General features: G+C 38.8%; 1 protein-coding gene across 2 annotated transcripts in view; it reads left to right on the top strand.

The window, feature by feature from the left end:
* RAB27B (RAB27B, member RAS oncogene family) overlaps positions 1–14,269 on the top strand; it is a 161,876-nt gene that overhangs the window by 87,291 nt on the left and 60,316 nt on the right. Inside the window, exon 1 of one of the 2 annotated variants that reach the window (XM_046671547.1) lies at positions 11,326–11,584. The exons of the other annotated variant lie outside the window; for it this stretch is intronic. The gene's annotated coding sequence lies outside the window, so the exon portion shown is untranslated. Of the gene's footprint in view, positions 1–11,325; positions 11,585–14,269 lie in introns of those variants that run through there. 2 annotated transcript variants of the gene reach the window in all.

Here is a 14,269-nt window from a genome sequence, read left to right as displayed (position 1 = left end):
TTATTTTTGGGGAGGTTTTTGATTGCTGTTTTTATCTCCTTTCAGGTGATCAGTCTATTCAAATTCTCTATTTCTTCTTGATTCAGTTTTGGAAAGTTGTATGATTCTAAGAATTTATCCATTTCTTCTAGATTATCTAATTTGTTGGTGTATGGCTTTTCATAGTATTCTCTTATAACATTTGTATTTCTGAGGTGTCCATTGTAATCTCTCCTCTTTCATTTCTGATTTTACTTATTTCAGCCTTCTCTCTTTTTTTCTTGGTGAGTCTAGCTAAAGGTTTGTCAATTTTGTTTATTTTTTCAAAGAACAAGCTCTTTGTTTCATTAATTTTTTCTATTGTTCTTTTAGTCTCTATTTCACTTATTTCTACTCGGATTTTTATTATTTCCTTTCTTCTACTGATTTTGGGCTTTGTTTATTCTTCTTTTTCCAGTTCCTTTATGTGCACTGTTAGATTCTTTATTTAAGATTTTTCTTGTGTGTTGAGGTAGGCCTGTACTGCTATAAACTTCCCTCTTAGAACTGCTTTTGCTATATCCCATACATTTTGGCGAGCTGTATTTTCATTTTCGCTTGCCTCCAGGTATTTTTTGATTGCTCCTTTGATTTCTTCATTGGCCCAGTCATTGTTTGGTAGCATTTTGTCTAATTTCCACGTATTTGGGGCTTTTCTGGTTTTCTTTCTGTGCTGATTTCTAGTTTCATACATTTGTGGTCAGAAAAGATGCTTGATATTTCAGTCTTCTTAAATTTATTGAGACTTGTTTTATGGCCTAATGTGTGATCTATCCTGGAGAATGTTCCATATGCATTTGAAAAGAATGTGTATTCTGTGGGTTTTGTATGGAATGTTCTGTATATATCTACTAAGTCCATCTGGTCTAATGCGTTGTTTAAGGCCAATCTTTCTTTATTGATCTTCTGTTTCAATGATCCATCAATTGGTGTAAGCAGAGGGTTAAATTCCCCTACTATTATTGTACTACTCTGTATTTCTCCTTTTATATCTGTTAGTAATTGCTTTATATATTTATATCTGTTAGTAATTGCTTTATATATTCAGGTGTTCCTATTTTGAGTGCAGAGGTATTTACAAGTGTTATATCCCCTTGTCAGATTGTTCCCTTTATCATTATGTAGTGCCCTTCTTTGTCTCTTGTTACAGTTTTTGTTTTAAAGTCTATTTTGTCTGATATAAGTATTGCTACCCCATTGTTCTTTTCATTGCCATTTACATGGAGTAACTTTTTCCATCCTTTCAAATCAGTTTGTGAGTGTCTTTAGGTCTGAAGTGTGTTTCTTGTATGCAGCATATATTTGGGTGTGTGTTTTTGTCTAATCAGCCATGCTATGCCTTTTGATTGGAGCATTTAGTCCATTTACATTTAAGGTAGCTATTGACACGTGTGTACTTATTGCCATTTTGTTACTTTTTTCAGGATGTTTTAATAGTTCTTCTCTTTTCCTTTTCTTCTCTTGTTCTCTTCCCTTGTGGTTTGATGGCCTTCTTTAGTATCATGTTTGGGTTCCTTTCTCTTAATTTTTTGTGTTTTTATTATAGGTTTCTGGTTTGTGATTACCATGAAGTTCATATATAACAATATATGTATATATATAATAACCTATGTGTATTGCAATCCATATTAAGTTGATGGTCTCACTAGTTTGACCTCTTTGCTAAAAGCCCTACTCTTTTACACCCCTCCCCCCACATTTTATGTTTTTGATATCATATATAACCTTCTTGTGTGTGTGCATGTACCCATTACCCTCCTATCATGGAAATAGGCAATTTTAGCATTTTCTTTTTTCACCTTCATATTATCTTCATAGGTGGTTGATCTGCTACTTTTACTGTATTTTTGCCTTTACCTGTGATTTTATTGCCTTTTTGAAAAATAATTTTCTAATTCCTATTTGTGTTCTTTTCTTTCCCACTTAAATAAGTCTCTTTAGCATTTCTTGTAAAACTAATTTCTTGGTGATAAACTCCTTTAAATTTTTCCTTGTCTGGGAAACTCTTTATTTCTCCATCTATTCTGAACAATAACTTTGCCAGGTAGAGTATTCTTGGCAGTAGGTTATTTCCTTTCAGCATTTTAAATATATCATGCCACTCCCTTCTAGCCTGTAAGGTTTCTGTGGAGAAGTCACCTGATAGCCTTATGGGCTTTCCTTTGTATGTCACTTGCTGCCTTTCTCTTGCAGCTTTTAGGATTCTCGCTTTATCTTTAATTTTTGACATTTTAATTATAATGTGTCTTGGTGTGGGCCTCTTGAGTTTATCTCATTCAATGTTTTTTGTGCTTCCTGTTACCTGGATGTCTATTTTCTTCCTTAGGTTAGGAAAGTTTTCAGCTATTATTTCTTCAAATAGATTCTCTGACTCTTTGTCTCTCTCTTCTCTGTCTGGGATACCTATACTATGAATGTTAGTGTGCTTGATGTTGTCCCAGAGGTCCTTTAGACTGCTTTCATTATTCATAATTCTTTTTTCCTTTTTCTCTTCAGCTTGGGTGATTTCCTCTAGTCTTTCATCCAGCTCACTGATCCATTCTTCTGTATCATCTACTCTGCTACTGAGTCCCTCTAGTGAATTTTTCATTTCCAGTATTGTATTCTTCATTTCTGATTGGTTGTTTTTTATATTTTCAGATCTTTATTGACATTCTCACTGAGTTCATCCATTCTTCTCCCAAGATCAGTGAGCACCCGTATGACTTTTTTTTTTTTTAACTCTTTGTCAGGTAGATTGTTTATTTCTGTTTCATTTAGTTCTTTTTCTGGGCTTTTGTCCTGTTCCCTTACTTGAAGTGTATTCCTTTGCCTCCTCATTTTGCTTCTTTCTCAGTGCTTATATCTATGTATTAGGTGGGTCAGCTACATCTTCTGATCTTGGAGAAGTGGCCTCATGTAAGAGATGCCTCATGAGGCCACCAGTGTGTTTCCCTCCCTTCACCAGTTCCAAATGTTCCAGGAGTGTCCCCAGTGTGGGCCACATGTACCCTTCTATTGTGGCAGGGTTGCTCTTGCTGCAGGTGCCCAGGGAGACTAGGTTGTCCCCCTGGCCAGCTGGTTGTAACACTCAGCTGCATGTGGCTGCTGTGGACCCTTCAGTCACTTTGTCAGGCATGGGGAGTCCCAGCAGTTGGCTGCAAGGTCTAATAGCAGATTTCTGTTGCAGTTTTTCTGTTAAGTGAGTAGGCCCCCTGCATGACTGGTTGCTGGGCCCAGGAGCTTACAATTGTTGTAGGCCTTTGGCCTGCAAAGCTTTCTTCAGCTCTCTCAGGATTGCAGCTGAGTGGGGCTGGCCCCAGGCACAGAAGCACGCAATTATTTTAGACTTTGGTAGAGGGGCTGATCCCCTATGTGGCTGTTTGAGAAGCACAGGTCTTCTGCAGCTGAAAAGTCCCACCGCCCACAGAGCCACACACAGTTAAGACAATCCTGCCTCATGCAAGTGTCCCAACCCGCTGAAGTGGACCCAGTCGCTCCACTGCAGAGACCCCACAGATTCCACCAATGCCCCGCACATTCCACCCACCCCTTGTGTACCCCCTGCCCCACAGAGGCAGATCCACTCACCTGGGTCCAGAGGATCCAGGCATCCAGCCTATGCAAGCCCACAAGTTGCCTGAGGACTTGCTGCAGGGTAGGGCAGGCTGCCCCTCCTGGCTGGGCAGGATTAAATAGGTGCTCTAGTGAGTGGGGCAGACCCTGGGCTAACAGGCCAGGGGAAGAACTCCCATGGCCTCTCCCAGCATCTGTGTCAGCATGCCTGTTCTAGGTCACAATAGTGGCTGCTGCCAACGTCTCAGTTCCTGGAGATGTCTCACCTCTCACCGAGATGCATCCAGATCCTATCAGGTCACTTTTTTTTCACCAAAGGTCTGTGCACCTTTCTTTCTTGTGATCTTAGGTTGCTTTCCAAAATGGGCGAATTTGTGTTTGGGCCCTTTAAGAGCCAGGTTTTTTTTCTTTATGTCTGATAGCTTTTCTAGGGGTATTCCCCATTGTTGTTAGTAGCCAGCAAAGCCAGATAGTATGAGACTCACCTCAGTTGTGCTGAGTCCAAAGGATGCTTATAGTGGTAAGGCTTCCCCAGTCAGGTCCTGTAGTCCTCCAGGGAAGGCTGCATACTTTAGGATTTCCCCCAGCAGGCCATGAAACGCCATGGCTTGCCAAGGTGGCTGCTTTTTCTCTCCAGAAAGGAATTTCTGCCTCTTCCAGAGGTTGTTTTTATCCAGTTTTCAGTTCTTTCTCAGGGGTAATTGTTCCAAGAGTAGTTGTAAATTGGTTGTGTCTATGGGAGGAAGTGAGTTCAGAGCCCACCTACACCGCCATCTTGACACCTCTCCTGGCTGAGTAGTTCTGACAAAAGCATATATTGTACATGAAGTGTGTGGGGATCTCCTTCCATTCTCTCAATCTACTGCAGTGATGAAATCTGTAGCTAAAACATCCACAGAACAGGAAACTACTTAGTGGTTATGGCAGCGATGCATATTTCAGGAGGTGTTGTATGGCTATAGTACTGAGACTTTTCATGTCATTTTGCAAATAGAGCATTTAAATATATATTAGTATATATTTTTAAGTAATAATGCAAGATTATTTATTAAGATAGTGTTACTATTTCTTGAAAATGCAGTTTTAAAAAGTAATCATTTAGCTTGGGATTCTTTGCTATGACCAAATCTTCATTTACTACTTGTTATTTTTGTAAATTATCTTTCAATATCATATATGATCAAATATAAGGCAAAATCATTTCCCAAATTATATTTTAAAAAACAGATGTTTATCTTATATTGGTGTTATTTATATCTCTTATAATGGAACATTCATGAAAATAGTTTAATTTGATCAAAAAAGCATTTGGAGGGCAAAGACATATTTGCCTGAAATTACATCAATCGATGTTAGTTTGGATGTTTGGAAAAATTATCTGATAATTGGTTAAAAGGCAAGTAAAAGAATTTATGAAAGATTTAATTATCTGAATTTATTACATCACAATTGAAAGTGTTTGCAGTTAAAAAGTAGCAAAAGTTGTGAATTAGAATACCTTTTTGGTGACATATTTTGGGAAATGAAGGAACAACCACACATTCTTTCACACTTATGTGGTGGACACATGATACTTTATTTTGTCACTCTAAAGCTAGCATTAAGCAAATATATGTATATACTTTACAAGTGCTTGTATATGACTATACTTATGTTAGCACATACAATTAATTATGTATGTTGACATATGACTATATTTATGTGTATCAATATGTATTGTCATTACATTCTTTCCTATCTGCTTAGTTTTTATTAATATGGATTTATTTCTCCTTAATCAATTTGATAAAGTGATTAGACAATTTTGTAATTGTAATTATGTCCATAATTACACTTACAGTATTTTTTTTATAAAGTGGTTTAATATTATTCATAGACAGAATTATGTCTTACCCACATGACTGTGGCTTTTTTGCAAGTCAGGGCTTGCCAAAGGTTATATGCAAACATTACTCATGAAACCATTTGGTCCTTTCTGATAGAATGTTGCTTTAACATAGAAAGATAGAATAGACTAAGCTACAATAATTTCCATATAAAGTCCCAGCGTATGTTCATCACACTCTAAGAAACCAAGACAAAAGGAAGGTAGAAGTGGGGAGGTTGAGACCTCACCGTAGAGTACATGCTCTACATGTAATTATGTGAGCAAGTCCCCTTGGATGCCCAACAGAGGTCTTGATGTGTTTGCACATTTAAAGTAATTTGCTAGTAGAAATTCACTTAAGCATATATATTTCTTGAAGTTACATCTTTAAAAGTAGTTAGGAAAACTAGCATGACCTGGGAGTCCAGTCTTGTGACTTTTAGTCATGCTGTGGGTTTCCTCAAACTGGGGAGGGGTTGATTTTTATTTGTGATTAGACAGACCTCATATGAACTGACAATGAGCAGCGGGCGGAGGCAAACCCGAGCATGACTGGCTGGTAAAGCCTCCCTTGCAATCCCAGAAGGGCGAGTGAGGAAACTTCTGATCCCACCAGTGTGGGGTTCAAGTCAAGAGACAAGATGGCAATTTTTAAGAATATTTTGAAGGATGAAAAGCAGTATCTTGCCCAAAAAGTTAAGTCAGTGGCTTATATCACCAAGGACAAGAGAGAAGAAACCAAACATATTTGTTGTTTAAAGCTTTAAAATGCTCATTTTCTCTTAGAGTACCTTATATTTTTTCTTTGTATTCTCTACTTAATCCTCTGTGCACAGCAGATTATCAGGCACACATCACTTAATAAATGTTTGTTGAATGAATTAATGACTGTGCAAACCTCTCAAGTCTATCATCATTCTGCAGCCCAAATTCCCTTTCTCCACTGCTTATAGATTATGCAAAAAATATATGCAAGTACTTAATGAATTGTAATGTTTTCCCTGTCGAATAAATACTTTTTATTTCCCTTATATATTTTAAGGCTTTAATATTAATTTTATTTTTATTAAGGTAATACATCTCACAGTTTTTAAAAAAAAGGTGCTAAAGTTTTTATAAACCAGCACATCTCTCCTCTGAAGTCCCAGTCACAATCCTCACAGCAAAATATTTGACTCTTTTAGTGATGTTTTTGTACTTACTTACATATTTCTAAATGGTTTGTGTATCCTGCTATTTCTTTATTTAGCAGTTTTACACAGTATTTATTAAGTGTATATACACACACGTTGTCTTTCCTTATGCCTACCATCTATCCATAGTTATATCACAGTTTATGGTTACTTTCTTGTCAGTGCTCCCATTACTCTTGTTATATCTACATCTGAACAAACTGGTGTATTACCATATGTTTCTTTTCTCTCATAACCTTTTGTTTTTTCCCCGGAGTTAGTAATAGCCTTGTTTTCAGTTTGTTTAGTATACTTTGTATCAACTGTAAAGTATTCACAAATGCCCCCAAATGATCTTTTTTTTTTTTTTTTTTTTTAAGATTTTATTTTTTTCCTTTTTCTCCCCAAAGCCCCCCGGTACATAGTTGTGTATTCTTCGTTGTGGGTTCTTCTAGTTGTGGCATGTGGGATGCTGCCTCAGCGTGGTCTGATGAGCAGTGCCATGTCCGCGCCCAGGATTCGAACCAACGAAACACTGGGCCGCCTGCAGCGGAGCGCGCGAACTTAACCACTCGGCCACGGGGCCAGCCCCGCAAATGATCTTTTTTAAACTGTAATAGCCCAAACAGTCCAACTGCTATCACAAACAACTCAAAAAATGTCAGTGGCTTGAAACAGGGTAAGTTTATTTCTTGTTTATGTCACAATCCAATGTGTGGCAGTTAGGTTTCTATGCCACACAATCATTCAGAACCACAAATTTCTTTCATCTCAAGGCTTTAATGTCTTCTAGGGCCCCAGAGCTCTTCACTGAGTCTTTGTGTCTCATAGGTCATTTAATGGGAATGGCCTGGAAGTGGTATATACACTGCTGCCCACATAACCCTGGCTAGAACTCAGTTACATACCTCCCCCACCACCTCCGCAAAGAGTTAAGAAGTGAAATCTAGTGGGGTGCTTAGGAAAAAGAGAAAAACACGGACTTGGATGAGCACTTCCAGTCTCCAATGGACATACATTTATCAATAATTTTTCAAATGTACATGTACATCAAATAATTACTTTCTTTTTCTTTTTTCTTGGAGACTTTCCTGCTGCAATTCATCTTGCCTCTGTCCAGGCTGGCTTCACAATTGTTGTTCTGGAGAATTCACTTTACCATTTCCTGTATTGGACTTGCATTTCCTGGGTTCCATCTCTACCTCTTTCTTGATTTATAAGGTTGTTTGGGGGACCTTTCTTTAAAAATGGCACAAGAAGTATATTTTTGAATCCTTGCATGTCTGAAAATATCTTTAATCACACTTGGCTGACATTTTGTCTGGGTAGACAATTCTAAATTCAAAATAATTTCATTTTAGAAATATGAAGTCATTTAAAAAATCTTTTGGATCCATTATTGCTCTTGAGAAATCCAATGCAACTTTTATTCTTTTCCTTTGTATGTGACCTGCTTTATTTTTCTGGAAGGGATTTTAGGTTCTTCTCTTTATTCCTGGGCTTCTAATATTTCAGAACAATTTATTTTGGCATGTTTAATTAATCAATTAATTTTAAAAATGTTCTCTTGGACTTTTATTGGAACTTTTGATTCCCAAAATCCATGATCTTCATTTCTGGAATTGTTTTTGCATTATTTCTTTAATTTTTCCATCCCTTTCTAGATAGAAAGAACTCTTCTGGAACTTTCTGAGATTTCCATTAGCCAGAAATATTTTGCTTTCTCTAATTTTTTATTTCCATAGCTTTTTGTTCTATTTTCCTAAAGATTTTTTCAACTTAATCTTATAACCCATCTGTCAAATTTTTAAAATTTTAAGTATATTTTCAGTTTCAAGAGATCTTTTTGCTGTGTTGTGTATAAATTTCTTTTTAACTCATTTTCTGTAGGAGCAGAGTGAAAATGCATGTGTTCAGTTCATCTTGTTAAACCACACATTACTCTAGTTTACTTTCTCCACAAAATAACCCTGCCGTCTCCTGGAGGCTGGGTTGAGCAGATGGAGGAACTTATGCTTGGTTAATTGCACAGCACTGGGGAAGGGAACTTTGGGTCCAAGCATTCCGTATACAGACGTCTAACCAAACCCCTGTGTTCACCCCACCACCTGGCCTCCTTCCATGGTGATATTTCTGCCTCCCAGGCCTGAGCCTCCCAGTTGCGCAGGAAGCATTGTCTTGCTTCTTATCCATAACCCCTCCTACAGGCATGCGATGTATAAACTCTCCCCCTCTTGCAAATCAGTTAGCAAGGCTCCATCTGACTCGGGTTTTTCCAACCATCTATTGCAGTTTATTTCATCTTCTGTTGTCTCCTCTTCTTTTTATTCATCTTTATGATTTAATAGCATTTAAAAATTAATTTATTCTTATGTTAAAGGAGTTTGAAGAAGGGGAGATGAAACGCCTGTGATCAATTTGCCATTTTCAACCAGAAGTCTCTCATGTACGTTTATATTTCCATTTACCACAGTGCTGTATTTACTGAATGATAAACCTATGGACAGAAACTATGTCTATATAATTTGTGCTAGATAAACTCCAGGCACAGGAAGGCATTTACTTTTTATTACAACACACGATGCTGTTACCTTGTTTTCACTGGTTTTGGGGTCTTTTATTCTGCCTCACCTCTGGTTAAAATGGCCTTGATGAAGTGGCCAAGAATCATTCCTCTCATGTTCTCTTACTGCCTTCTCTCCCTGAGAATCCACCTTCCCACAGGGATGGAAAAGTTTCACCGTGGAGTAGCCAAGAACGTCACTATGTAACATTAGTGCCTCTGAGCCTCGGAATGTGAAAGACAGGACTCAAGTGGCAAGTGACTCCTGAAGAACTGTCCCTGCAAGAGATGACCCAACGAGGCAACCAACATACTCATCTAGGGAAGGGTGGCAAGGAGAGCAGGTGATAAGTGTATGTGTTAAACCTTCTCACGGCAGGAACTGTTTCTAGAAATGGGGAGGCAGCACAGTCTAGTGACCACCGTGCGCTCTGCCTTCTGGATCAGCAGACCTGAGTTCTACCTTTATGAACCTTCACGATTCTGGGCACGTTTTTGTGACTCCTTCAACCTCAGTATCTTCATTCTTAAAATGAGGACAATAAAAATAGATGCCTTGCCTATTGCAAAGCAATGTTGTGTAAGTTAAATGAGACGATCTATGGGCAAGGGCTTTATAAAGTGTCTTGCATGTAGGAAATAGCTATTAGGAATAATTTGAGTAAGGGAACACAAACTAGGTAAAGAATACACGTGATCATTGTACAGCACAGAATCGTTTTAAAAGAGTGTGCTATATACAGCGGAATAAATTTAAGGCTCTTATGTTCTTTCTTTTATCTCTCTCCAGGCCATGGACACACTCTTGTCATATACTTAGATATTGCTGAGGGACGTGAAATAGATTTATTATAAATATAGATTCCTAGCATATATATTTTGAAAATCTATGGCCAAACCTCCTATACTTTCTCCTAGTAGATCAGAATAATTTTTATGAATTGGACTTTAAAACTTTGGGAGGAGGGAGAAGATAGGTGCTACCAAAATTATAAGTATAGCCAGCATATATATAGAATTTATGTGCCAGGTGCTGTTCTGAGTACTTTACTGATATGAACTCATTTACTTACGATAACTCTATGAAGGTATTTTATTATTCCCATGTTCGAGATAAGAATATTGAGACATAGAAAACAGAGCTTCTTCTGTATTTTCTTAACAGACAGCTTCCTATAGGACCAAATGTTTCCTCCAATACTCCTCCATCTCTTTGCTATTGTTCGTTTGTTTGTGTTTCATTTTGGTTTGGGGCTGTTCCTTTACCCCTCCCACAGGTCTTCTCTGGGAGACACTCCCTAGCTGATAACAGCCCTGCCTCCCAGATTGTCTCTAGGGCACCCTGTCAGAACTGGTCAAACAATTAAAATTTATAAGCAGTCATCTCATTGTTTACCAACATGAATGCAAGCAACAGGTTTGGAACTTTTCAACTTTCCTCACGGAAAAGTAAGTCTACTGCTATGATATGTATATATCCTTGGAGTCTCACCTTTACTGTCAATCTGTAAACTAGGGATGGCAGAGTTTCAAAGGTGACCTCAACAGAGCCAGCCAGGATCTTTGTTGTGGACGGATGCATCTGAAGTGTCTAGAACAGGGTCTGCCACATAGTAGGCCCTTGGTAAATATTTGCTCAGGGAATGTGTGTGCTCCTGACTTCATTTGATCTCATGGACACCACCTCTATTTGCTAACCTCTATGTACTATTTACTATCTCTGAAGTGACTCTAGGAGGCAGAGAACAGGATGGTCCATACTGATTAATGTATTCATATTAACAGACCCTAACTTTTAAAGCACTAATTTCTTCACAGATCCCCTTTTGTTTCCCGAACCCTTTCTCTGTCGTCCACTCCCGAACCCTTGCTCTCTATGGTTAATGAGACACCCCAGGAGGGGAATGCAATGCTTTTGGAAGCAGTTCTCACAGTGCCTGGGCTCTTTGAATAAGAAATATCAAAGAAAACACAGAGAAATGAAGGAATAAAGATGAGTTCGCTTCTAAGGCTTGAAGCCCCACAGCGGGGAGAATTTCACCAGCAGCCAAGCGCGTTTGAGTCACCACCAAGATTTGCTTGAGGTGCACCCTGCGTATCCGCTTTAGGACTGGGAGACACGCCTTCTTCTCACACAAACCTCCAGAGGGCTCGGCGGACTCAGGGGTGGTGCTACAAGTCCTGCCGCATACAGTCCTGACGGGCAGGGGCTGGGGACCGGCCGGCGTGGGACCGATTGAGCGCCACAGGTTGGAAAAATAAGGAGCTGTCCCCAGGATTGTCGCCCTGTAGAGCCGATCCCGTGGGGTTGCCGGTGTGGAAGTCCAGGAGGTCAAGGCCTCGGGAAAGGGGAAGGAAACCTCTGCAACCTGGCACCCAGTCCTCTTGCAAAGGAAACTTCGCAGGCTGGTGAGTTGGGGAAGCCGGCCTGTTATTGCTGGAGTGTGTTTCCACCCACTCAGGGTATTCTCGGCGGCTAGCCTGCGGAAGGGAAGTGAGACTTGGATGAGGAGCCGAGGCCAGGAGAGAGGCGGCGGGGTCTGGAGTCCGCGCCTCGGGCCAGCATGGCTCTGTGTGTGAGCGCCCGAGATCGGCGGCTTCAGCCCAGATCCTAGCGAGGACGGGATGTGACCGCAGGGATGTCAGCGGAAAACTAGCTGGCTGGCTGTTTAGGTATTTGCATATCAAACTGCTGGTTAGGATACAAAAACTGGGCAGTGCAATGCCAGTTCCTTCCATTTCTATCTCAAAAACAACCAAAAAATAATTAATACTAATAATAATGTGTTTGGAGTTTCATTTAAGGAGAAGTAATTTAGTGAGACAAGGCAGGCAAGCGATAGGACGTTTCTTTGCACTTCCTCTGGAGAAATAGCCGCGGAGAAATCACAGGTGATTTGTGTCTTCCAATTTTTTGGTCTGTGAATTTCCAAATTCTGGTCCAAGTGTTGCAGCTATTAGGGTATATACAGATGGGCTCATTCAAGGGGTCACAATAAATTAGCTTCCAAGACTTTCCCTCCCCATCCATTATTTAATTATCTGAAAACTATTGAAACAGGTGAGACATAACAAGCTAAAGCTGGAGGCTGCATTCCTAGGAAAAAGCTGTGTTTGGTTCAAGTCATCACACCCGTGACATATTTACCAGCTTTTTACTTCAAATCTAAAATTAAGGATATAAGATTCCAGTTGTTTAAATGGTATATTATTAAATTAAGCCCTAATTTAGACTGTGTAGTTTCAAGGTTATCAGCAACAAAATTATTTAATACAATAACAGCTATTTTATTTTATAAAATATATGATTTATATGTGATTTACGAAATGATATATGATTTATGTGATTATATTATTGATTATTATTTTATTATTATTGATATTATTTGACTAAATAATTTTGATTTAGTTCTGTTTAAAAGAAAAATTTCATACTGTTCTCCATATTTAGTTACATTCGTGCATATTCAGTGATATTATAAAAATATATATATATATTTTATATACGTGGTTGCACAGTCCTAAATTTGAAAAGTCAGCAGAAAAGATAGACTTCAGGATGACAGCCTCAGGTATTTTCAGTTTATTGAATTTTCAAGTTACTGTAAAGTCCAGATTGCAGTATGAAGTTAGAGCCATACTTGCTTTTTGCCATTCCCCCTCAATAGTTGTTTTTTATAGTTTCCCAGCATAATCCTCTATCCAGACTGGATCAGCCCTTCTTGAAGGAAAGAGAAGATTTTTATGGATGACAAAAAAGGATGTTCTTGACAGATAGTTTAATATTAATGAGGCTTTTCTGCTTAAGAACTGACTATAGCCTCCCATAAAATGTCACCATCATTGCTCTTGAAAGGAAAACAAAACATTTCACATAAAACTGGATGAGCCTGTTCTCGTAGTTGCCAAGAAGGAATAAAGGGAATCTGTCAAATGTAAGCAAACCACAGCTCTCTCATAGGCCATTTCTGGAAGAGGAATATTTGACCTGATGAGGAAGGTAACCCTGACAGAGCTGATCTTCTCAGCTCCCTGGCACACCAGCTCATACTAAAATTATCTGCTGCTTCCGGAATTGCTTTTCATTTATTTAACTATTCTTCTGGAAAAGTGGAAGTCATCCAAAGCTCCAGGTGGTTCAGGACGGAAATCTGCTCTTTTCCCACCCTCACTATGGGAAATTTCTGGTTAGTTTTTTTTGTCTTTCAGATCGGTAGAGCATGAAACATAGATCAAGTATTCACATAAAACTCAGCTCATAATTAAGCCAGTTTCTTGAGTTGATTCATCAAGGCAGGTTAACCAATAGTTCAACTCTTATGCAAGTAATTGTAATGTTGAGATGCAGGAAAACAATTACAGTAAAAACAGACAGGACAGACCAGTTGTTTTCCATGAAGAGTATGTCACTTTCTAAAGATGGTGGCTAAAGGAGAATGATGTTTTACTCTTTATTAAGTATATATAGAGCTTGAGTTTAATATATAGTAGTAGGAAGTAGCAACCTCACTAAGCACAATAAAAACCTATCATAAATCGCACAAATTGTGTTGAGAGTATTACTTAATTTGTTTCACGCCCTTTGCAATCGTTATTCATGTTCTCTAAAGATTAACCTTCGCTCATAGGCCCTCCTTAAATAAAGGAAACTTGTCTAGATTACCAATAATGAGAATAAAACTCTATTTAACACATAGCCAAGAAATCTTCAATTAGTTGTCTTTTTTAACTAAACAACTGCTCATTTTATTGATAAAAAGAATTTAAGTTTCTTGTTCATTTATTCAAGTGTTTATTAATAGTGTCAAGAGTTATTCTGGGCTCTGTGTGGGCAAAAGTGGACAAAACAGGCAAAAATCCCTGGCCCCATAAACCTTGCCTTTTACTGGGGAGATAGTGAATAAGAGAAGCACACCGAATGGATGGTACATTAGCGATAGGGCCAGGGAGAGAATACCTAGCAGAGGAGGCATGCGGATAGCGTCAGCGGCACAGCCCAGCGAGTGCTGAAATTGTAGATCAGGTGCCCAGGGAAAGCCTCATGGAGAGGATGCTATTTGAATATCGGTCTGAAGGAAGTCAGGGAGTGCACTG

The sequence above is a fragment of the Equus quagga genome, chromosome 9 (genome assembly GCF_021613505.1).
Source record: "Equus quagga isolate Etosha38 chromosome 9, UCLA_HA_Equagga_1.0, whole genome shotgun sequence".
In the NCBI taxonomy this organism is placed as follows: Eukaryota; Metazoa; Chordata; class Mammalia; order Perissodactyla; family Equidae; genus Equus; species Equus quagga.
Note: the sequence above shows the minus strand (reverse complement) of the source record. Positions and strands in the feature narration are given on the sequence as shown.